We start from the raw sequence: 23,405 nt of genomic DNA on the forward strand, positions 1-23,405 counted from the left end.
AACCTGCTACCCAAGCCCACCAGATGGAAGCTGACTGCATGAATGGTGGAGAGGCATAACTAAGATGGCATATTTAGCCATTTACTACAGATCTGAGATTTCAGGGATGCCACAGCTTCTTTTCATTAGAATCATAGAATCATAGAATATCCTGAGTTGGAAGGGACCCTTAAGGATCATCAAGTCCAACTCTTGACACCGCACAGGTCTACCCAAGTTCAGACCATGTGACTAAGCGCACAGTCCAATCTCTTCTTAAATTCAGTCAGGCTCGGTGCAGTGACCACTTCCCTGGGGAGCCTGTTCCAGTGTGCAACCACTCTCTCTGTGAAGAACCCCTTCCTGATGTCCAGCCTAAACTTCCCCTGCCTCAGCTTAACCCCATTCCCGCGGGTCCTGTCGCTGGTGTTAATGGAGAAAAGGTCTCCTGCCTCTCGACACCCCCTTACGAGGAAGTTGTAGACTGCGATGAGGTCTCCCCTCAGCCTCCTCTTCTCCAGGCTGAACAGGCCCAGTGCCCTCAGCCGTTCCTCGTACGTCTTCCCCTCCAGGCCTTTCACCATCTTCGTAGCCCTCCTCTGGACACTCTCCAACAGTTTCATGTCCTTTTTATACTGTGGTGCCCAGAACTGCACACAGTACTCGAGGTGAGGCCGCACCAGCGCAGAGTAGAGCGGGACAATCACCTCCCTCGACCTACTAGCGATGCCGTGCTTGATGCACCCCAGGACACGGTTGGCCCTCCTGGCTGCCAGGGCACACTGCCGGCTCATATTCAACTTGCTGTCTACCACGACCCCCAGATCCCTCTCTTCTAGGCTGCTCTCCAGCGTCTCATCGCCCAGTCTGTACGTGCAGCCAGGGTTTCCCCGTCCCAGGTGCAGGACCCGGCACTTGCTCTTATTGAACTTCATGCGGTTGGCGATCGCCCAGCTCTCCAACCTATCCAGATCCCTCTGCAAGGCCTTTCCACCCTCATTCGAGTCCACAACTCCTCCAAGTTTGGTGTCATCAGCAAACTTGCTCAAAATGCCTTCTATTCCTACATCCAGATCGTTTATAAAAATATTGAAAAGTACCGGCCCTAAAATGGAGCCTTGAGGGACCCCACTGGTGACCGCCCGCCAGCCTGACGCAGCCCCATTCACCATAACCCTTTGGGCCCTGCCCGTTAGCCAATTGCTCACCCATCGTATGATGTTTTTATTTAGCTGTATGCTGGACATTTTGTCCAGTAGGATCCTATGGGAAACCGTGTCAAAAGCCTTGCTGAAGTCCAAAAAAATCACATCAGCTGGTTTCCCTTGGTCCACCATACGGGTGATCTTATCATAAAAGGAAATCAGGTTAGTTAGGCAGGACCTACCCTTCACAAACCCATGCTGGCTGGGACCAATGACTGCTTTGTCCCCCAGGTGCGCCTCAATACGTTCGAGAACCATCTTCTCCATGATTTTACCAGGCACTGACGTGAGACTGACAGGCCTGTAATTGCTAGGGTCTTCTTTCTGACCCTTCTTGAAAATCGGCACAACATTTGCCAGCTTCCAGTCTACCGGGACCTCTCCAGACTCCCAGGATCGTTGAAAAATAATTGAGAGAGGTTCCGCGATGACGTCCGCCAGCTCCTTCAGCACCCGGGGATGAATCCCATCCGGACCCATGGACTTGTAGGGATCCAGGTGGAGTAGCAGATCCCGCACACGTTCAGGGTCGGTTGGGAGTTTGTCATCCCCACCGTCCCGGTCCTCCAGCTCGGGGCACCCTGGGTCCCGAAGCCCATCATCGGCATTGAAGACAGAGGCAAAGAAGGCGTTAAGCGTCTCTGCTTTGCCTATGTCATCGTCTGTGAGAAGACCTTCCCTGTCAAGGAGCGGCCCTATGTATTCTATGTATTAGCTGCACAGAAAGCCAGTGAGTGACAGTCTGCATTGCTTTCATGAATGTCTAAGAGCTTAGGTGTCTTAGGAGCTTGAACAATGGAAGGGACTCCAATTATTTTTTGTAAATATTGATAATTCTTCTAATGTTTGGATAAATAAATATATATCATAACCACAGCTTTAGAGACTGTGTAACTGAGATCCCAATAAATAGGTGGGCTGATAGCTCTTGGTTAGAAAGTAGTTGGGGAAGAAGCAGGAATAGAAACTCATGAGAAAAAAATATGTATATATCAGTTTCTTTTTATGGGACATATTTCCTCTCATATTTCCTCTAAAGGGGTCTATGTTTTTAAAATCTTTCAGTTTCTTAGGTACATTTCAGATGTATTTTGGGGGGTCATGTGAAATGTTCTCATGCTTTCAAAGTTTCCTCAGAAGCATATGGTTAATTAAGAAACAAACTCAACAAACGATGGCACAAACAGCATACCAGTGGCTAGCACTTACCCCATCTATCAGACACATGCTGTAGCATAAACATGGGGGTATATTAGCAGTTATTGATGCCATCTGGTCTTTTTCCTATTCTGATTGTATAACAGTTTCTGCATTTTAACACAGCCACGTTGGAGGGAATTGATAATGAGAAATAACAGCCGTCCAAGCACAGGAAATTTAAACAATTAATGATGTGGAAAATGCATGAGAGAAATAAGGCTGGAACTTTGGCATCCCAGCTCATAAACAAAAGGTAACAGCAACTACAACACCATCAAACAACACATCTGTCAATTTAAGCACTGAAGTTTTTCCACAAAGGAAAATAAATTGCCTTCTAGAGATTAGAAACAGTATAAACTGCCATGACCCGGAAACACATTTAAGAGGAAGAGAATTTTATCCAAGCTTTTGGCTCAACTGAGCTCTCTGCAGAAGCACTGAAGATGCACAGTCACTATTTGCTGAGGAGTTGTATGCTGCAGGCACACCTGCAAAATGGGATGCCCAAACTGTGCAAGGCAAAGACATTTTTAGTGTGTGTTGACAGGGCTTGTATGCAGGATGCTATAGGCTGAACTTGTAAAAGCATGCACATTTTTTTGTGCCCACTATATTGTCTTTAGTATATGATTCTAAGCATATTGTTAATACTAAACGTAGGGAAGAAATAGGGGATACATCTTTCTTTGCCTAGGGAATACTTTTTGAAGTTAAAAATAAAAAAAAGTTCTGTTGGTATTTCAAGATGATTTTTTTTTTTTTTTTTTTTTTTTCCCATTTAAAGAACAATATTAAAGCTAACTCCTAAAAAAGTCCAACTAACTGATCAGCTACAGAAACCAACAGAGAGAGCCCTCGAGGACAGTCTTTACCAAGTGGCTGAGTGCAAGAAACCGTGATGATAAGAAAATCTGGGTTATCTGCACTCACACTTAATATCTTAGCCTCCAGGCTGTCTTATGCTTTCCTCTTACAGCCGTCTCATCCTTCATAAGTGGTGGAATATTAATTGAATTAGGAACTGGATCTGATTTTCCTGTCTGTTAAGGCACTGTCAGACTGGGACAATGGCTATCTGCTGTTTAAACCTCACTGGTTTTGACTAGAATTTCCATCTTGGATCTGAAGTATCTCTTCTGACCAAAATTTCAGCAAAACTCTTGTATTCCTATGAAAAGACACAACGAATGGTAATTTTCCAACAAAAAATACTATTTTTCCTAAACATTTTGTTCCCTACTTGGATGTATAGCACTTCTGCACTGATGTGAACAGTACAGAACTTGGGAACCCTGCAACATCTCCGCCAGATTTCCTGAGTGATCTTGCATGAGTCACTTAATCTTTTGAGCTTTGCTTTTATCCTCTATCTCATCTAGGATTTCTGTGGTTCTTTCTTGTTTGTAAACAGAACAGCAAAACCATTTCTGGAGGGTGGCGGGTGAAGGGGGGAATATTTACTGTAGATGAAAAGTGTGGAAGAAAAGCTTTCTCTCTTTTTAAATGCTCTGTAAACTTTGTTTACTCTGAAAGTTTTGATGCTTCCATGGCTGTTCATCTTATCACAAGTTAGCTGTGTCATATCCAAAGAACTTATCTTTTCATTATTTTCTCATTCTTTCAACATATACTTCATCTTAAATGATACACCAGCAGGAGGAAAAAAAAAAAATAAACACCTGCTGTTCCTGTCTATGTTCTACAGCTAGAGAAAATGAGTCATTAGTTCAGTGTCAGTTTCCAGCCCACTTGCAAAATCTGTGAACGTTAACCTTACATTTGCCACCCTTTTGTATTTTAGGAAAATGTCCAGCCATAGACAGGCCTCTAGCAAGGAAAGCAACATAGTTTTCTATAAAGGGAGCAACTCAGAGTACTCTGTGCTGGGAATAAAGGTGGAAGTATTTACAGGTCATGTTATGGTTTGTTTTTGATTCATATAACCCTAAAAGTGATTCAGTGCAGACCCATACATAGGGAATTTAATCTAACTGAGGATAATATTGTTTTTATTTTATATGCAGTGCTGTGGGCTGTCCCCTCTCCAGTCCCCTTGTCCCAACACTTTTGGGACTGCACTATTATAGTCGTCACTGCCAAATGGGATTAGCAAAGAAGTGAGTTTTTCCTTGAGTGTACAAAAGGCTGTGAGTGTAGGGTTTCCTGCATTCTCACCACTCACTTGCTGGTCAAATTGGAACAATCCTGTATGTGGTCATGCACCCCTAGGCTTCCCCAGTGCTCACTGATTTCATACATGTGTAGGGATTATCAGGCAGCTCAGTTTCACTGAAGACTTAATTCCAGTCTCATTATGAGGAGAAGCATTCTGGGAGGAATATCCTAAAGCCTTCTATGTCCCCAGTGGCTAAGGCATCACTGTTTGTAGGTGAGGTGTTAGCATCTTGGGTCTTGCTCACAACAGACCTGTATTTGTATTGGATTTTTCTCTGTCAGAATTTTCTGTTTTTGTTGTTGTTCTTTTCAAAGAAAGGCCAAACCTTACCTGAACATAAATCCTGACCTAGCTCTGGGAGCAGACACTGGGCACTAGAGCACTGCTCTACCTGACTTTGTGCTAAAAACCTGGACCAAAGGCCACTACAGTGAAACCTTGCAGCAGTTTGATTAAAGCCTTGTGCAGGAAGTGACCCAGGGAAATGGGGAAAAAAATGGGACATTGCATTTATTCAGAGTACAAAATGGAATAGGAGAAGAAAATACGAATTCCCACTTAATCATCTGACAGTATGTCATTACATTGTGAAATCCAAGGCAGCAAGCTGCCAGCACCAAAGAAACAAACTGTCACTATCTTTCCCAAATTTTAAGAATGGTGCAGCACACCTGTTTTTGGAAGAAAGCTGCAGTCAGTGCTGAGTGACTGTTTCCATGGCTGAGTGGAGGAAGCAGACCTCAGCTTTTGTTCATCACAGTCAGTAAATGTCAGTGTCATTCACAAACTGCGGATTTGTTCACACTTAACAGTCTTTTCATATTTCTCCACTGAGAGTTTGACTGTAACAGTAAAAATACTTTGCAGTTTGAAGGTACTTCTCCCCATAGCACTTCAGAGTCCTCTTCAAACACAAATTAATTCAACTTCACAGACCTCCTGGTGTAAAACCTTATTCTACTGGTTAAACAGAGAGAAAAATGTCTATTAAATAATACAATAAAATAAATAATAATAATAATAAAAACACATCAATTTGGGATCCAGGAGACTCAGGGACATGGGACAATATGATACTTCAACTAATCAAAATTGCAGGAGCCATCTGTAACACAAAACAGATTGAGTTACCTGACTGCCCATGCTTATGTCTACTGGGAATCATTCAGCTGCTCCTCACACAGATGGGATTCTTGCTTACATAAAAACCAGGTGGGAAAATGACTATAAAAATCCATTTTTGTCTACTTTTTTTTTTTTTTTTCAGTTACCTCTGCTTGTTTTCTATTATTATCAGCACTATAGAGCCTATTCAACTGTGGGATGATTAGGGGAATTTGATCCTTCTCCTCTTATTGGGCCAAATGTTTTAATCCATTTTCGGAAATTTAATTGGAGTCCTTACTTCTACTGAAAGAAATAACTAAGGTAAATAAACAATGAGATTTTTGTATGTTTGTTTGTTTTTAGAACAATGGTCTGGCAAAAAATCATTCAGGATTTTTGGATGTGTCTTGCAGCCACAAAGTTTTCAGGTAAGGTCTAGGTGTGGTATATTACAAGGCAGATAGATGTTAGGCTCACAGACATTAGGTATATTCTAGTGTTACTTAGAAAGTTTTTTTTTTTTTTTTATTATGTCTTCAAGTGCACTAGCAGTGGTAAAAACTCACTGTCTCCTCAAGCTTTTCTCTAAAGAGCACTGATATCTCACAAATGTTATTTATGGCTAGTGGGTCAGAAGAAGAGGACCAAAGTCTTATATGTTTTAAGAATAGGATTTTCATCTGAAATCAATTCAGACTAACAGTTTAAGAATAAATAGAAATGCTTCTGTTTGTGCAAATGCTTCCACATAGAGATTTTGCCCAATAACTATCAACTCTATTGTGCCTAAAGAATAAGTTCTTGTTCATCAGCTGACATGTGACTTACTAACTGAGTGTACACATATTCTATTCCAGTAGGTCAAAAGATTTGTTTTAAGTCACCACTGCTAGGAATTTAGGCAAAGCCATATTATGTTGTACCACAATGGTCTAGAAGCATGGAGGCAGCTATGGTGGAATTCATCTTGCACGAATTTAAGAGTTGACAAAGGTAAAACAAAGCTGTTTGTATCACTGAAAAGTTTTTCTCCACTTGATCCCATGTGAACCTTTTCATCCTTCTTTAGGTGGATGGCCAGAGCAGATCTATTTTTGTTTTTTTTTTTTTTCCAGGTAAAACTGAACTAGTAGACACATTCATAAGTGGAAGAAGTAGATGCATAAGTGGAAGATGGTGTGAGAAACTTATCCTCCTATTAGATGAGATTTGTAAGAGTATGGTTTCTTCAGTGGATGAAGTTTTAAAGCAAAAGTTTTAAGTATCATTTCGAAAATTATAAAATAACCTCCTTTGGTTTAGAGTACTAAAAGTAATGAAGTCCAATGGACAGAATAATGTCTTATCATTATCCAGACAGTGTAAAGGAACACTTTTTGTTATTGAATCTGCCACTTTTCTTTCATAAGGATGAATAAAAAATGGCACATATTATAGCCTGGATAAATACAGACAGCTAGACAGACTGAAATCCCAGTACTTCCACCAAACATTTTTATCTTCCTTTGTCTACACATACATGTTTATGATTTTTCTGAACTATCCTGGTTTAATTGCTCAGTTATGAATGTGAAGAGTGTCTGCATCCCTACTGAATAAACAATTAGTTTAATAAAATAATGAACTGAGTTATTTTTTAATTCTTTGATAATATAAACATGATAATATAAACAATCCCAGTCATTGGACTCTTCTTGATCAAAATACGCTAATTTATATTACTTGTAAAAAAACGTAGATTGCCAAGAAGCACAAGAGAATGAGGGGTCCTAATAGACTATTAACAAATGCTTATTGAAGTGTTGCACTGGTATCTAGGCCTCTCTAGGAAGGGGGGGTTTTACATATGGATCAGAACACCAATTCCTCTTGTACAGGATACTGTGGTTTAAGCAGTAGTCACCAGTCAAGTAAGACAAGAAGGTATTTAGTCTTTAAAAAACTGGCATGTATGTTTACTTCAATATGAAATGAGGAGGGACTAAATAAAAGAAAGCTATAAAGAAAAGATGTTGAGAAGTGAAGAAATACTAGGAATACATACTGGAGGGAATTAATTCCTGATTTGAGTGCTGTAGTCTGTAGATTGGTTGTGAAGTAAGGATGTATTGTGTTTAATTGGAGACAAGGTGGTTAACATTTTCTTATGCTGTGTTATTCGAGAAGTAAAAAGAATATTGTTTTTCTGTTTTCACAGTGTGACCAATAACCGTTAAAAGAAATATATTCTCAAGAGATTTTAAAGTAGGAATGTCCTCTTCAATTACACAGATCTCTCTCATTGAGCCTTTCAGCCCCAATATTCTGTAGTGGTCACCAGAAGAATGCCAGTACTGCAACCCATTCAAAAGAAACAGGAAACTGGGGTAGCTGAGAGGTAAAAATATATTGCTAAGGCTACTATCTCTCTAGCACTGCTTCTGTGAAATACTGATGTCCCTTGTTCTGCTCCTCTCAGCAGCCAGCATCTGGGTTTCTTTCCCTGACTAATGATTTTTGCTTTTGCTCTTAAGCAACACACTTTGATATTTATTGAACAAGAAAAAAAAGCACAGAGCTTAGTGTGGTATTTTTAGTGGTATGGGGCTACCTGACCCCAAAGGGACCTTCTGAAGATATCATGCCTTAGAAGATGGAAGATATGATTCACCACTTAAGTATCTGGTGTAGAGAAGATCCACATTTCTCTGTTGGTTTTGTTTGTTTGGTTTTCAGGGCGACCAGTTTGCTTTGCAAAAGATAGCAAAGAAGCAGATAAGAATGCATTTCTCTTCTCTTCACCTTATAAGGTGTACTATGTCCTTGGATATGTTAGCACTGAGATGTCCTCATATTCTTACATATACAGGATCACATCCTATTTTACTTGGATTTTTCTAAAAATCATGTGTGCAGGAAATTGATTCTACTACTCAGGAGCTCTCTAAGGGCCACCTGAAGCAGACTTTAGGTTATCAACTGGACGGTTACAAAATTGTTAAAGGAAGATGAGTCAATACTGCCATAAATGTGTTGTAAAAAAATAGTTTTCCTGTGTAGTTTAACTAATATGAATTTATTTTTTCCCACAAGACATATATCTTATTGTATATATTTATAAAACCCTTAACTCCTATAGGTTTTCTGCCAAGTCTATCTGGGGTTGAATTTTAGTGTTGGAGAACATTTACCACAAAAAGATAAAGACACCTTATGATGGCACAAATACTCCCTCCTGGACTGTTCCATCTGCTCAGGTTTCAGGGAGCAGATGCCAGGATGAATTTCCAACCTGGGGAATGTGGCTGAGTGAAAGAATGGCTTGTGGCAGCAGCAGCTTCCAAATTAAGAAAGAACATCTTTAAAAAAAAGGTAGAAAAATAACCTTTAAACACAGATTCAGTAAAGTGCACTGGAAACAGAGTGATAGGAAGATAATTAATCTGGAAGTCTATTGCAAAGGCAAGTGAAGAGTGCATTGCCAAACAGGGTGAATGACATCTCCTGATAATGGTTTGTGGTTATTTTGGAGAAAATTAATATATTGAAAGGAAATAAATATTTTTATTTACTTTTTTTTTTTTTTTTTTTTAAAGTATTCAAAGCAGAACTGAGCTTTAAAAATTCAGCTTTCCTTTTTAGATAGAAAATCATTGCAATGTTAAAATGCTGAGAGCCAGTTAAGGGCTGGAAATATTTTGATAACAATCTTCACAGGCTTAAAATAGCAAGTTGTTTCTTTCCCTAATAAAACAGCTCCGTGTATCACATATGAGATTTTCAGGCAATGAAGCTTCCAGGCTAGAAATACTTTAAAGCTAAACACTTTTTTAAAATAGACTCCTGCTCTTCCACCAACTTTTTAAGCAGATTCTTTTAAGAGTAATAAATCATCTATTTTTAGCCTGTACTATGTGTCCCAGAGGATTTTGTCTCACAACCTGTAGAAATAGTGTGCCTGAAAACTCACTGAATGCAATGAATTATTTCCTCACTCCAAATCAAGTTCTCTCTCTCTCTCCCTCTCTCTTTTCCCAAGTATTGAAATAATAATGAGATTGTACAGAAATATTAGAGTGATAACTTCTCTGGATTTAAATTTATAATTAGACAGCATAATTAGGTACTTTTCTAACTCAGTTGTTATTTACTTAACAGAGCATAATTACTTAATTACATTATAATAAGAGCTTTTTGAATAATTTGATTCAAACTTTTTAAGAATTCTTTTTACTTTCATTAATGAGTTCATTGGTGATATTTTTCTTAAGCATTTCTACTAGTCAGAATTAATAGTGTATTAAATGTGTTAAATGGCAAGTAAGGGAAATGTAAATTATAATATAGAAAATATAATTCATTTCAAGGAAAGCACTTAGGACTGAAGCATTAAATAGACATGCATCTTTGATTCTCCGGGTATAACAAATATTGACTGTCATCATGGAATAAATTAATTCTGCTGTGTTAAGAGAACTTCCACGTGTAGCATCACAGACCATTGACTATCTAATGTGAATGTCAGAGTGTTTTATTGCTTGAACATCATGGACTTGAGCCATAGCTCACTGAAACTCATTGAAATACTTTTACTGACTTTTGTGAGCTTTGAGATAAGCTTAATATTTTCACAATTAAGTTTTGTTTGTTTGTTTGTTTGTCTGTTTGTTTTTCTATTTGTGTTTTTTTTTTTTTCCCTCCTTAATGAGGCTCAAGGTCAGTAGGGGCCAGTGAAATGTTCTGTCAGAAAGCACTGCTTTCCCAATGAACAGAAGTGATATTGCTATCACTCCATTGAACTAGGAGAAAAGCACATTAGGGAAGAAGACAGAGTGGTTGTAGGACATCCATAGGCTCTGAGAGACTGAATTCAAATCTCTGATCTGTTTCACTCTTACTGGATAACCTTAGGCAAATAATTTATTGTAACATGAACAGATCACCTTTTACTTCTCTTAAACTTCTAATGTCATGAAAGCAAGGCAGAAAAAACATATCTAACCTCTTTAGGTGCCAGGATGCCAAAAATATCTAAGGTTACCCTCATCTGGAGTTTCACAGCTATTTATTTTCAAGAATAGACCAGTTACAATCTCTAAATATAAATGGCTCAGGATTCAAATTAGGATTAAATAAAAAAATAGGATTTATTAAAAGAATATAAAGGAATAGAGGTAAGCAAACAGCGCTGGGTGCACCGGGAGTCTCTGCTCCACCAGGACGCACACCAGTTACATCAAGCAGCTGATTTTTATGCACCTAGACTAATACATATTCATTACTACTTCTAAAAAAGTAGATTATTATAATTAGCTTCCGGAGTCCGGTTCCTCCTACTGGAGCATGCGCATCAGTCTCCTCTGGGGGTCTCTAGGGGTCTTTCATGCTGAAGGCTCGTAGTCTTCCTCTCACCCTTTGCACTTACTTGGCACTATTCCAAGTTTATGGAACACTCTCTGTAAACTCTCCCAGGTCTTGTCTCCCAGCCGTCCTTCAGCTTCTTTTTTCTTCCTCTTAATCTCTTGGCCCCCCTGGCCAGATACCAAGGATCCTCATAGTATCCCATAACAGTCACTAGTTGTTATCAGTTGTTCTGAAACTCCCAGACATCAAACACAAACAGCTTTCTTATTTGACGCTTCACGAGTAATTAAAACATTCTTCCCCAGCCATTCACAGACACATCTATAGCAGTGTTAAGTTAATCTCGAAGAAGACAGGAAAAAAGGCTGTAACTGTTAGAACTAGAAGTCAGGAATAACAAAAGCAAACAGGTTCATAAATTTAAGGAGTGTTTTCTGAAGACGTGATAAATTGACTGGAATGAGGGGGAGACTGAGGCACACTGCATCTGTGGTTCAAGAATTAAACTGCCAGTGCAGGGCCCAGAGGCAGGCAGGATTCAAACAGAATTATTACATTATTACGGACTTATTTATTTATGGACACGAATTTATGGACACGAATTGGAATTGTTAAAACATTCCTCACAATCCCTTATCTTCTTTTTAATATCCCCAATTCGTGTCTCTTCTGTTATTAATAATTGGATTTCATCAGTTTGTTCTCGGAGGGTCCAGTCCTTAAGCATCATAATTGACATATTCCCTTCCTTTTTTAATGAAGTTATTACCAATGTACTATTTATCACCCAGTGTATTAATAATGTAAGACAAGGTATCATACAAGGTATAGACAATAACATCTTTACACCACATAACAATAAAAATAACACTCTTTTAACCCATGGTCCACCAGGCAGCCATGAAAATAAAAATAAATGAAAATAAATGAAAATAAATCCCATTCCATATCCTTCCAGGTTTGTGTTTGCTCGCTCACGTCCCCCCTCTCCTTCTCTGGGATGGGAGAGAGAAATGGGAAAGTGAAGCCTGTGAGTTGAGATAAAAACAAGTAGATAATAACAATAATAATAATAACAATAATGATTATAATAGTACTACTAGTAATAATGTGTACGAAACAAGTGATGCACAATGCAATTGCTCACCACCTGCTGTCCGATGCCCAACCTAACCCCGAGCAGTCCGGTCCTCCTCCCAGCCTGCCTGCTAGCAGGACAGTGAGAAGCTGAATTTGGCTTGGTCCTTGGCTTGGTGTAAGCACTGCTCTGTAACAATTAAAAACAATTAAAACATCAGCATATTATTAACATTCTTCTCATCCTAAACCAGAACATAACATTCTATCAGCTACTAGGAAGAAACACCCTTTTTATCAATCTTTAAACAGCAATTACTAAAGCTAAATTTTCCACAGACTTCTCCTTCTTGTGCTAGTAAATAATCCAAAGTTAGGCTATTTTGATACAAAGCAGTTCTCATCATTTATAACTATTTCTATTACAGCTAATAACCTAATTATTCTATTAAGTATATATACTGGGGTCCTATAGTCCCACGATCTGTCTTCTGCCCACGTATCTGGATCATAATAGGCAAACACCTTCAGGGTTGATTCAGGCTTGTGTTACCGTTCGGCCTGTCAGGGTGATCCAGCTCCTGGAAAACGAATCACAATTTTATATAGGTTAAAAAAAAGGGTCTTATATTATTTTCTCAGGACAACCTGACCTTAGTGTGGGAGAAGTCCAGTCGAGGCCCTCTCACTCGGCAGTCAATACCCATAGGGGTTGCTTCCCTCGGTAGACCATACACACCGCAGTGGGGGGTCCTGCCCTGGTCTTGCCTTCTCCCTTTCCTCCCTTCAGGCTTGTCCCCTTTATTTGGCATCCTTAATTCATGCAGAGCCTCGTTGCCAGAATATTAGTTCTTCCTTAGCTTGAGTTTCAGTTTCCCAGGAGCGGACTCAACCCTCCAAGTTTCAGTAGTTACTGGTCCTTTTATTCTGGATGCATGGGTCCCTTTCTGCGGTTCTCACAGCTGTTTCAGTAGTCAGTAAAACAAGGTACAGTCCCTCACACCAATGCCCTTGAGCCAAAAGCAAAAAGTCAATAGCAGCTTGATCCTGTAAGATTGCATGTCGCAGACTATTTTGATCTGGTAACATCTCCTCAAGTATCTCTGTCGTGGCATAGGCTTGCTTCTTGGCCCAGCATTCCAATTTTTCTAAGTTGTTACGTGCGGCCGCAGATGCCACTCCAGGCACTGAAATTGCTAATGCCGCTCTAGCTGCAACCCCACACAATTCAACATTATCATTGCAATTCGATGCAAGCAATGCCCATTTATGTCTGGTGATCTCACGCAACTGTAACAAGCTAGGAGCAAATACAATGAGTTTATCTAAGTAACATGGACATCTGATAGCATTTGCATTACCTTGCCAGGCCCCATCCCCACAAATCAGAAGCACATCAGGAGGTAAGGCCAAAGCTGCACAATTGTTCCAAACACTGTAGTTGTTACCCCCTTGTCTCCATGCTACAAACCCCTAAACCCTGCTTAGCAGCGTCATTGTAATCACAGGTGTTATTTGTGTTTTTGTACCAGTATGGCCCTTTCCCGGTTCCTGTAGCAGGATTCACCTGATAGCCATGGCTACGTTCACATTTGTAGCCACCTTTCAGGTTGATACATATTTGACTACAGATACCAGGGTTTTGACATTCATCAATATCTCCGCAGTTTCTCTTTTCTACAAAGTCAAACCCAGCTGGACAGTCACATTCATTTATGTTGCATTCCTTCAGGGGCTCATCACCCCAGTCCTTGCAGTCTCTCTGCTGGTTACACACTTTATTGATATCTATGCATTCTCCACTTCTGCACTTGAATTTGCCAGGTCCAGAGCACTGAATAACATCGTTACAGTTTGCTTCATCAGTGCCATCCAGACAGTCTTCACATTTTACTCTAGCACCGTTGGCAGCAGTGCACAGTCAGGCGAAGGCGAGCAGCAGGCAGAGTGCCCTGCACCGTCACCTGTGTCACTTATACTACTCCTATTACCCATGCTGTTAGTGTCAGTGGCATCCTCCTTGTACCGTTTCTTTGTCTCCCCCCTTTTCTTTTTGTCACTGGCCATTCACCACAAATGGATGAGACACATGATTACTAATTAGGAAAGAGAGTGTAACGTCTGCTATACGGCTGCAGGCAGTGCCAGCTGCAACCTTAGGTTTGTGAAAGAGCCTGCCGGTGGTCATTTGGCAGTGTAATCTGCGTCTTTGCACTCCTGCCCTGCGATAGAGCTAAGTCGTCGTTAGTAATAGTTATAACACCGATCTGGGGACGAATAGTCTTTTTTGCATTGCAAGATAAACCTTTTATAAAAAGAATGCCAGAGTGAAGCAGCACAGCCGCTGCTGCCGCTGCCTCCATGGTTATGTCAGACAGGCTGCAGGGTCCTGATGTCCGCCCCTTTGCTCTGTGCCGACTCGCCTCACGGTGAGGGTCAGCTACCGGTGTCCACTGACGCCTCTGGTCTCCCGTAGCAACTCGATCTCGGATGTTCTGCAATTACTTCAATTTCCCCGCGTTTTGCAGCTTCTGTCAGGTCTATTCTGTGTCTCTCAGAGCCGTCCGTGGCTCTGCAGCATCTCTCAGGGCTCTCTCCGTCCAGCGGTAGTCCCTCCGTAGTGTCTCGGGCCTCCCAGCGCCGCTCCGGTCTCTCGGCGCCGCTCCGGTCTCTCGGCCTGTTCAGGTCTCAGCGAGTCCAGGTCTCAGTGAGTCCAGGTCTCGGCCTGTGCGGACCTCATATGTTGCAGGAAGCATGTCATATCATGCTCCTGCCTTTTTCTTGTCACAGTCAAAACATTTAAGAGAAAAATAGGATACACAAGATACACAAGATACGCCGGGCCCATATATTAGGCACCACCACTCAAAACTTGGATAAAACAGCACTTCTTTTCAGTCTGTGAAGCACTTCGTTCGTCTCTGCCCACTCCCTTGCGGAGAGTACGGAACAACGGATCGGAACTCTGCACTCGCTTTGCAGCAACGCTGCGTCTCACTCACACAGCACACTCGCACACGGAGGCCTCCAGCACATCTCATTCACACCACAGGAATATAATTTAGAATGATAACCAACCAAATAAGTATTGTCTCTGACTGTGTTCTTCGTGAAGTGACTTGTAACACTTTGTTTCAAACCCTTACATTTACACAAATACTTTCAACACAAAATACATACATAAAAACACATACAATTATTAACACTCCAGATAGTATCCCTCCAGCAGCCCAAAACATACCGTTTGTCTGCAGTTTCAGGAGATCTTTGCTCCCGCGGTGAGCAGCTGAGAGTGGAGTCCCCTCCGAGCAAAAACACTCAGGGTGCACCTAGGGGCGTCCACGCTGCAGCCGATCCCGCAGCCGAGCAGAGTGTCTCCTGCCTGGCTCACCAAAATGACTCACAGAAAGCTGACTCCACAGTCAGTAAGATTGTAAAGTAGGTATGTTTACTCAGTGCCGTGCAGCACGGGGCGGGTTGTCCCCCCAAAGTCGTGCAGGCCTAACGTGACAAATTGCTTTAGTAAAGAGTTACATATACATGAACATTCCTATACATATACATAACCTGTCCCTTTGTGAACACTCCTCCTTATTTCAGACACCTTGGTTAAACTCTGAACCATGAGGTTTTTAATCTGGTTCTCAGGGCCTGAGAGGCTCCTGTTATCTGGTGGTATAAGTGCAGCACAGCACAGTAGCACATATTCATTCTTAATCAATTGCTCTCTAATTTCTAATTCCAATGTTTCAGCTTGCTCTTTTCTGGATCCACAGGTATTCTACTATTAATGTTCAAAGCCTGACAGACCCCGTCCTCTGTGGATCAAAATACATGGGGTCTTAAGGGTTCTTTTGGTCATTCTATCATATAATAATCATTTTCAATTTACTCTTTAATTTTCTGGGGCCCCTATTGTTCCAATTTCTAATCATTATTCATAATGGACTTTTTGGTCATATATCTGGTAATTTGCTCCCTTTCTGGTCCTTGGTCTTTGATTTTATTTGACCCATCCGGGAATTTTACTAGTGGCAATTCCCACAGCCCTTGGCTGCCCAGTGAGAGTGTCTTGCAGGGGGTTTAGGACCTATCACCCACCCACGTATCCCTCTTCTCACCAGTCTAGCCCCCCCCGACAGGAGATTAGAACCAGTGAGAAAACAAAAAGACCTCCACGCTGACTTTAGAAGTCTCAGTTACACTCTCACACACAAAAACTGGCAACCGTATCCTTACCCAACCGGACGGTATCTTACGAATCAGTCGTCTTCGTCCAGACTCCAATCGGACGGTATCCACCAGCGTCTCTGCTGTCTTCGTCTGGGATCGAACCAGACGGTATCCAAACGACTGTCGTCTTCATCCGGTTCGATTCCGGACACCGGAATCCAACCAGACGGTATCCAAACGACCCTGTCGTCTTCGTCCGGATCTTCGCGCGCAGAATTACGGGCAAAAACCAGCCGGCAACACGGGAGCTCAAAAAAAAATCAAATTCTTTGCTTACCTTTATTCAGGTTCAGGATGGCATTAGTCCTGATCTGACTCAAACAGGAGCCACCAAATGGTGGGGCGCCTCTCCTAGATTAAATCAGAATTCAGGAACTATAGCCATCCCGGACGAGCCCCCAAATTGTTATAAATGGCTCAGGATTCAAATTAGGATTAAATAAAAAAATAGGATTTATTAAAAGAATATAAAGGAATAGAGGTAAGCAAACAGCGCTGGGTGCACCGGGAGTCTCTGCTCCACCAGGACGCACACCAGTTACATCAAGCAGCTGATTTTTATGCACCTAGACTAATACATATTCATTACTACTTCTAAAAAAGTAGATTATTATAATTAGCTTCCGGAGTCCGGTTCCTCCTACTGGAGCATGCGCATCAGTCTCCTCTGGGGGTCTCTAGGGGTCTTTCATGCTGAAGGCTCGTAGTCTTCCTCTCACCCTTTGCACTTACTTGGCACTATTCCAAGTTTATGGAACACTCTCTGTAAACTCTCCCAGGTCTTGTCTCCCAGCCGTCCTTCAGCTTCTTTTTTCTTCCTCTTAATCTCTTGGCCCCCCTGGCCAGATACCAAGGATCCTCATAGTATCCCATAACAGTCACTAGTTGTTATCAGTTGTTCTGAAACTCCCAGACATCAAACACAAACAGCTTTCTTATTTGACGCTTCACGAGTAATTAAAACATTCTTCCCCAGCCATTCACAGACACATCTATAGCAGTGTTAAGTTAATCTCGAAGAAGACAGGAAAAAAGGCTGTAACTGTTAGAACTAGAAGTCAGGAATAACAAAAGCAAACAGGTTCATAAATTTAAGGAGTGTTTTCTGAAGACGTGATAAATTGACTGGAATGAGGGGGAGACTGAGGCACACTGCATCTGTGGTTCAAGAATTAAACTGCCAGTGCAGGGCCCAGAGGCAGGCAGGATTCAAACAGAATTATTACATTATTACGGACTTATTTATTTATGGACACGAATTTATGGACACGAATTGGAATTGTTAAAACATTCCTCACAATATCTTAATAATTTTCTCTTGGGTATAATGAGAAGAACTACACTATAACTCTGTGCTGGGATTGTTTGGTATCCCTTCATTATAGATTTAGGTGGAAGAGATAGAACAGTTGGTGAAGTCTGGGATGTAATTTATCCTACTAACTGTGTGTAACTGTTTTAATCTGACAGAACCATCCTAGACTGTAATGACTTTGAATGTGATTTTGAAGTGACTCGGTCAGGTGTACCTGATGCCTGCAATGGAAACATCCATGATTAATCTGAATAAATTCACTTCTGATATGTCTTAATGTTACTTTGCAACAAGTACTTAGAAAGGGTCTCTTGCTATGTTTCACTACCAAAACAAAAGAGTCTCAGTGCCTCAGAAGTTTAAGAGTGCCAGCTTTTGGTATACATAACTCTCATAGGCTTCATTTAATTCATTTAAAAGCAGGTGGTGGTCATACTATACCTCTTTTACTTCCCTTCATAGTGCTCAGAAAAATATATAAAGAAAGGATTTCACATATTAACCACTATTGGTAAAGCAGGAAATGAAAGAATGGAAATCATTTCCATGTAGATTGTCATGAAGGACTAACTCCTGTGATGTATGAGAAGCAATAAGAGGACAACCTGGACCTCAGATAGCAACTTTGTATTGGTACTTAACCATGAAACAAGAGTAACATTCCCTGGTTTAAGACAGAGAAAATTAGAAGGTCACCCATATTAGATAAGAGCCAGATCCAGCTGGCTCCAAAAGGGACCTGCTGCTAGCTAGAGCGAGCCAGTGAGCAACACTGGTTGTGCCTCTCTCAGAGCAGATTTAAGAGAAGGAAAGAATGCAGCACAACAGCAGATGAGAAATAAGGGTGAGGCTCAGCCTGCCAGCCCCGAAGGTGAGTGCAGCAGGAGGGCAGGAGGTGCTCCAAGCAGTCAGCAGCAGTTCCCCTGTGGCCTGTGGAGAGGCCCCTGGTGGAGCAGGCTGTTCCCCTGAAGCCCATGGGTCCCACATGGAGCAGATCTCCACGCTGCAGCCCCCTCATGGGTGGAGGAGCCCCCAGTGGAGCAGGTGGATGTGGCCTGGAGGAGGCTGCGGCCCATGGAGAGCCCCCGCAGGAGCAGGCCCTGGGCTGGAGCTGCAGCCCGTGGAGAGGAGCCCAGGCAGGAGCAGGGGTCTGGGGGGAGCTGCCGCCCACCCATGGGGGACCCGTGCTGGAGCAGTTTGCTCCTGGGGGATGGACCCCGTGGGACGGAGCCATGTGGGAGCAGTTCCTGAAGAGCTGCTGTGTATGGGCAGCCCCATACAGCTTATTTCAGGAAGGACGGCATCCCATGGGAGGGACCCCATGGGGAGCAGGGGCAGAGAGTAAAGATGGAGGAGCAGAGATGAAGTGTCACTAACCCTTCCAGTAGTTAGCAGCCATGGAGCTTGCCATTATATTCTACTCTTAAAATGTCATCTGTCATTTCTCCTGGACCTGCAAAGAGAATATCTCTTCTCCAGAAGCATAGCTGAACTCCAGCAGGGCAGCAGCATTCTCTAACTCATTGACAACATAATCGCACTAAGTCCTGACAAGGTTTATTCATTGCTGATTATTATTCTGTCTTCCCCTCTTCTTTCACCTCACATGCCGTTCACTCCTGGTTGCCATGGAGATGCTACACAGTATTAGTCTAACTTTAGATTAGCCTTGTAACCTTGCATACTTTAAAATTCTTTATGTTTCTTAGCAACTCAGCTGAATATCTAGATCTTTCAGCTATTTTCTTAGACACTGGAAGAATGAATTTACCATCCCTGGGCACAGGTGATGCATGTAAGTCTGTGGCAAAGGAGAAGATGACGCCTTGCCTACATGTGTGTAATTCATATCTTCTTTCTCCTAGGTCTGAGGATGCTCTCTGAACAATCGAATGAGAATGAAGGGAGTTCTCACATAAGCAGGTCCTACAAGGGTTTTCATCACAACAGACTTTCTTTGCAGATGGAACAAAAGCAGATCCTAAGGAAAAGATTAATAAATGAAATGTCAAGAATTTTGCAAAGATAAGCTTAAAAAAAAAGGAGGTTTGATGAAAATGTGACATGGCTATCCATTTCTATACCAAAATAGCATTGTAGGACTAAACCTCAAAGAAGTGTTCAGTTATTGTTTGGCCAAGAAGCCTGTATAAATTTTTAGATAGTTTAGGACATTGGGTGTAAACTGATCATTGGTGTAACTACATGGTAGTTAACAGGAGAATCAATTTTAATGATTCAGTGTCACAGAAGTTTCCCATCTGAAGGGAGGAAAGAAGGTAAAAATCTTTTGGCAGCAGCATTCATCCATTTCTCTTTGGCTCCTACAAACCCCAGCACTCTTGAATGTTGCAGAAGGCATTTGTAATGGACAAAACTGCAGCGGAAAAATCTGAGTAAGTCCCCCAGACAAGATACACCTATAGCAGTAATCCTGGAGACCAACATTCACCATCTATTTTCTAATTACCCATTTATAGAAGATGATATAAATGCTTATGTTTATTCAGTTAAGCCTCCTTAGGGCCATATGAAACCTCAGATATTTACAGAAACTTTTGGTAATGGTGTCACAGGACAATGCACATTTAAAATGCAAATAACAAACAAGGAAGTTTACCTATTTAAAATGTTTACATTTTATAGCTGTTCCTACGGGGGAAAAAACAAAAACAAAAACAAAAAAACAGCAAAAACAGCTCTCAGAAATACCAGAGTTTCTAAAACAATTCAGACAAAATATTTCTAAAGGGAGCCAAGTGGGAATAAGTTTCATGCATTCACATCTAGTGCATGCCTTAACTGTCATGTCTCATTTAGCTTCCTATTAGTCCTGTACTTTTCCCCTCTTTAACCTGTGCTTTGTTTTGCTATGTGTAAAAAGGAAACAAACTGCTGGCAGAGCAGCCTCCCTGTTTGGCACTCCAGACTTCTGTCTGATAGAGGCTACTATGCTGGAGAATGCCCCAGGGGATAGCAGTTCTGTAGCTCTTCTCTTTGAGGAACAGCTGGAACAGTTTCCTTGGTACCACTTCTGTAATGAAGCCATTATGAACTCATTTGGGTTTCACATACATCACAAGGGTAGAATCAAGCCAGTTTTAGCTTCTTCACATAGACTCACATGGAGCATTAAATAGGAAGCAATTCTAATTACTTGGAGATCAAAACCCACAACCCTAAATTTCAGACCATAGTCATCATTCACTTAGGGTAATGAATTTAATGTAAATCCAACTCTCATCTTTAGACTACAGAAATATACTTATGTCTGTCCACCCCTACTCCTCAACCAAAAAGTGAAGCCAGAGTATATTGGCAATCGGCTGTGTTGGTAAAGGTCAACAGTAATGGCGAATTTCAGAGACACAGTTTCTCTGACTAGAAGAAAGTTCAGAAAAAGTAAAATTTGCCCAGAGCAGCTGTCCAGAACTCAAGTAAGTTGTACCACATACAGGATTTTTCTGTATTTTTTTTTTTTTTGCAAAAGAACTATTTTTATTGCTCAGTTATTGTACTTTGCATGGTTTGGGGATGCAAATGCCAGTCAAGGAGATTCTAAGAAATGTGCTGAAATACCTCTGATTAAACCAGTAAGAGCTTTAGTTTATGGAAGTCTAGATTAAGGAAAAGAAGTGGATGTCTTATCCTATTAAGACAGGCTGAGGGAGTTAGGGTTGTTCAGTATGGAAAAGAGCAGGCTCCAGGGAGACCTCCTAGAGCCTTCCAGTACGTAAAGGGGGCCTACAGAAATGCTGTGGAGGAACTCCTCATCAAAGAGTGTAGTGATAAGACTAAGGGAAATGGTTTTAAAATGAAACAGGGTAGAATTAGATTAGATGTTAGAAATAAGTTCTTCACTTAGAGGGTGGTAAGGCACTGGCACAGGTTGCCCAGGAAAGACATGGATGCCCCATGCATGGATATGTTCCAAGGCCAGGTTGGATGGGCCTTTGGGCAACTTGATCTAGTGGAACATGTCCCTGTCCATGGCAGGAGGGGATGGAATTATATGATCTTTAAGGTCTTTTCCAACCCAAACTATTCTGTGTGATTCTTTGTGATTCTGTGTGTGATTCTGCATGTGTCAAATACGAAAAAAAACTGTAGACAGGAAGAAAACTGAAGATTAAATGTCCAGAATTTCCATAGCTTATTCTTACTGAGTTTTAAATTTCTCTATTACCAGTAAAAAAAAAATAATACAACTTTGGTTCTCAGTTATATTACACATGACTTGTAAAAAAAGCTTAGTCTTGTTTAATTATTACCCGTCAATGAAAAATCTTATTCTTAAAAAAGATGTTCCAGAAATGTATGCAAGTGAAGTCATAAAATTATCACTTAAAATTTTACTTAATATCATTTCAATAGGTGAGATTGCTCATGCAACCTCCTCTTGTAAATGATATTCAATTTACTGTTTTAGTTCAGTAATTGCACCACATTCATATTTACTGGAAGCTGCTGAAATTCCCCTGAGCTAGATAGGATTGTAATTGCTAATACCAAATCTGAATATTGAGCAATATATACATAGAGAAAAACAGACAGAAGACCAAATTTATTCCTCTCACTGCACTGATTTCCACAGAGTGAGTTTCAGGGCAAATTTACCTTCAAGTTATGTTACTGGAATTCAGGCAAAACAAGACAAAGAAAAGGATGTGGACCATGACTGCAGGAATGATAAACTCCCAGTTAACCCTGAACTTGTTTGGGATTTGCTGCTCCACCTGGATGCATACAAGTGCATGGGGCCTGATGAGATTCATCCCAGAGTACTCAGAGAGCTGGCTGATGTAATCAGCCTTTCTCAAACCTTTCTCAAACCTTTCTCAAGTATTTTTCAACAGTCTTGGGAATCTGGGATGGTCCCAGTTGACTGGAAGCTGGAAAATGTGGTCCCAATTCTCAAGAAGGGCAAGAATGAAGATCCTGGCAATTATAGACCTGTCAGTCTCACTTCAGTGCCTGGTAAAATTATGGAGATTATTCTGGGAAAAAACACCTAAAGGGCAACGGAGTCATTGGTCAGAGCCAACATAGGTTCACAAGGGGAACATCATGTCTAACAAACTTAATTTCCTTCTACGACAAGATCACCAATCTATCTAGTTGGCCAGAGAAAGCCAGTTGATATAATCTTTCTGAATTTCAGTAAAGCTTTTAATACTGTCTTCCACAGTATCCTTCTGGACAAAATGACCAGAATACAGTTAGATAAAAACATAATAACAAAAACATAAATGGGTGAACAATTGGCTGATCGGTTGGGACCAAAGGGTTCTTGTAAATGGGGTTACATCAGAGTGATGACCTGACACTAGTGGGGTTCCCCAGGGCTCCGTTTTGGGACCAGTCCTCTTCAATGTTTTTATGTCATTTGGATGTAGGACTTGAAAGCTTTTTGAGCAATTTCATGGATGATACCAAACTGGGTGGAGCTGTGGATTTCATCGAGGGTGAAGAAGCCTTGCAGAGAGATCTAGACAAATTAGAAAGCTGGGCAATTGCCAACAATATGAATTCGAGCAAGAGCAAGTGTGAGATTCTGCACCTGGGAAGGGGGCAACCCTGCTTATACATACAGACTGGAGTACAAGATGCTGGAGAGCAGCCCCACAGAAAGGGATCTGTGGGTTTTGGTTGATAGCAAGTTGAATACGAGCCAGCAGCATGCCCTGGCAGCCAAAAGGGCCAACCATACCCTGGGGTATATCAAGCATGGCATTGCTAGCTGGTCAAGGGAATGGACTGTCCCTTT

The 23,405-nt window shown here is 41.3% G+C and overlaps 1 long non-coding RNA gene across 1 annotated transcript; it reads right to left on the bottom strand.

Moving 5' to 3' along the window:
• Positions 1–10,771: 10,771 nt before the first annotated feature.
• On the bottom strand, positions 10,772–21,435 carry LOC140001807 (uncharacterized). Its single transcript, XR_011807333.1, has 2 exons — positions 12,744–21,435; positions 10,772–12,671 (listed from the first exon to the last, which is right to left on the bottom strand). It is a non-coding gene; the product is annotated as an uncharacterized lncRNA (long non-coding RNA).
• Positions 21,436–23,405: the final 1,970 nt, after the last annotated feature.

Source organism: Anas platyrhynchos, chromosome 2 (genome assembly GCF_047663525.1).
Source record: "Anas platyrhynchos isolate ZD024472 breed Pekin duck chromosome 2, IASCAAS_PekinDuck_T2T, whole genome shotgun sequence".
Lineage (NCBI taxonomy): Eukaryota > Metazoa > Chordata > Aves > Anseriformes > Anatidae > Anas > Anas platyrhynchos.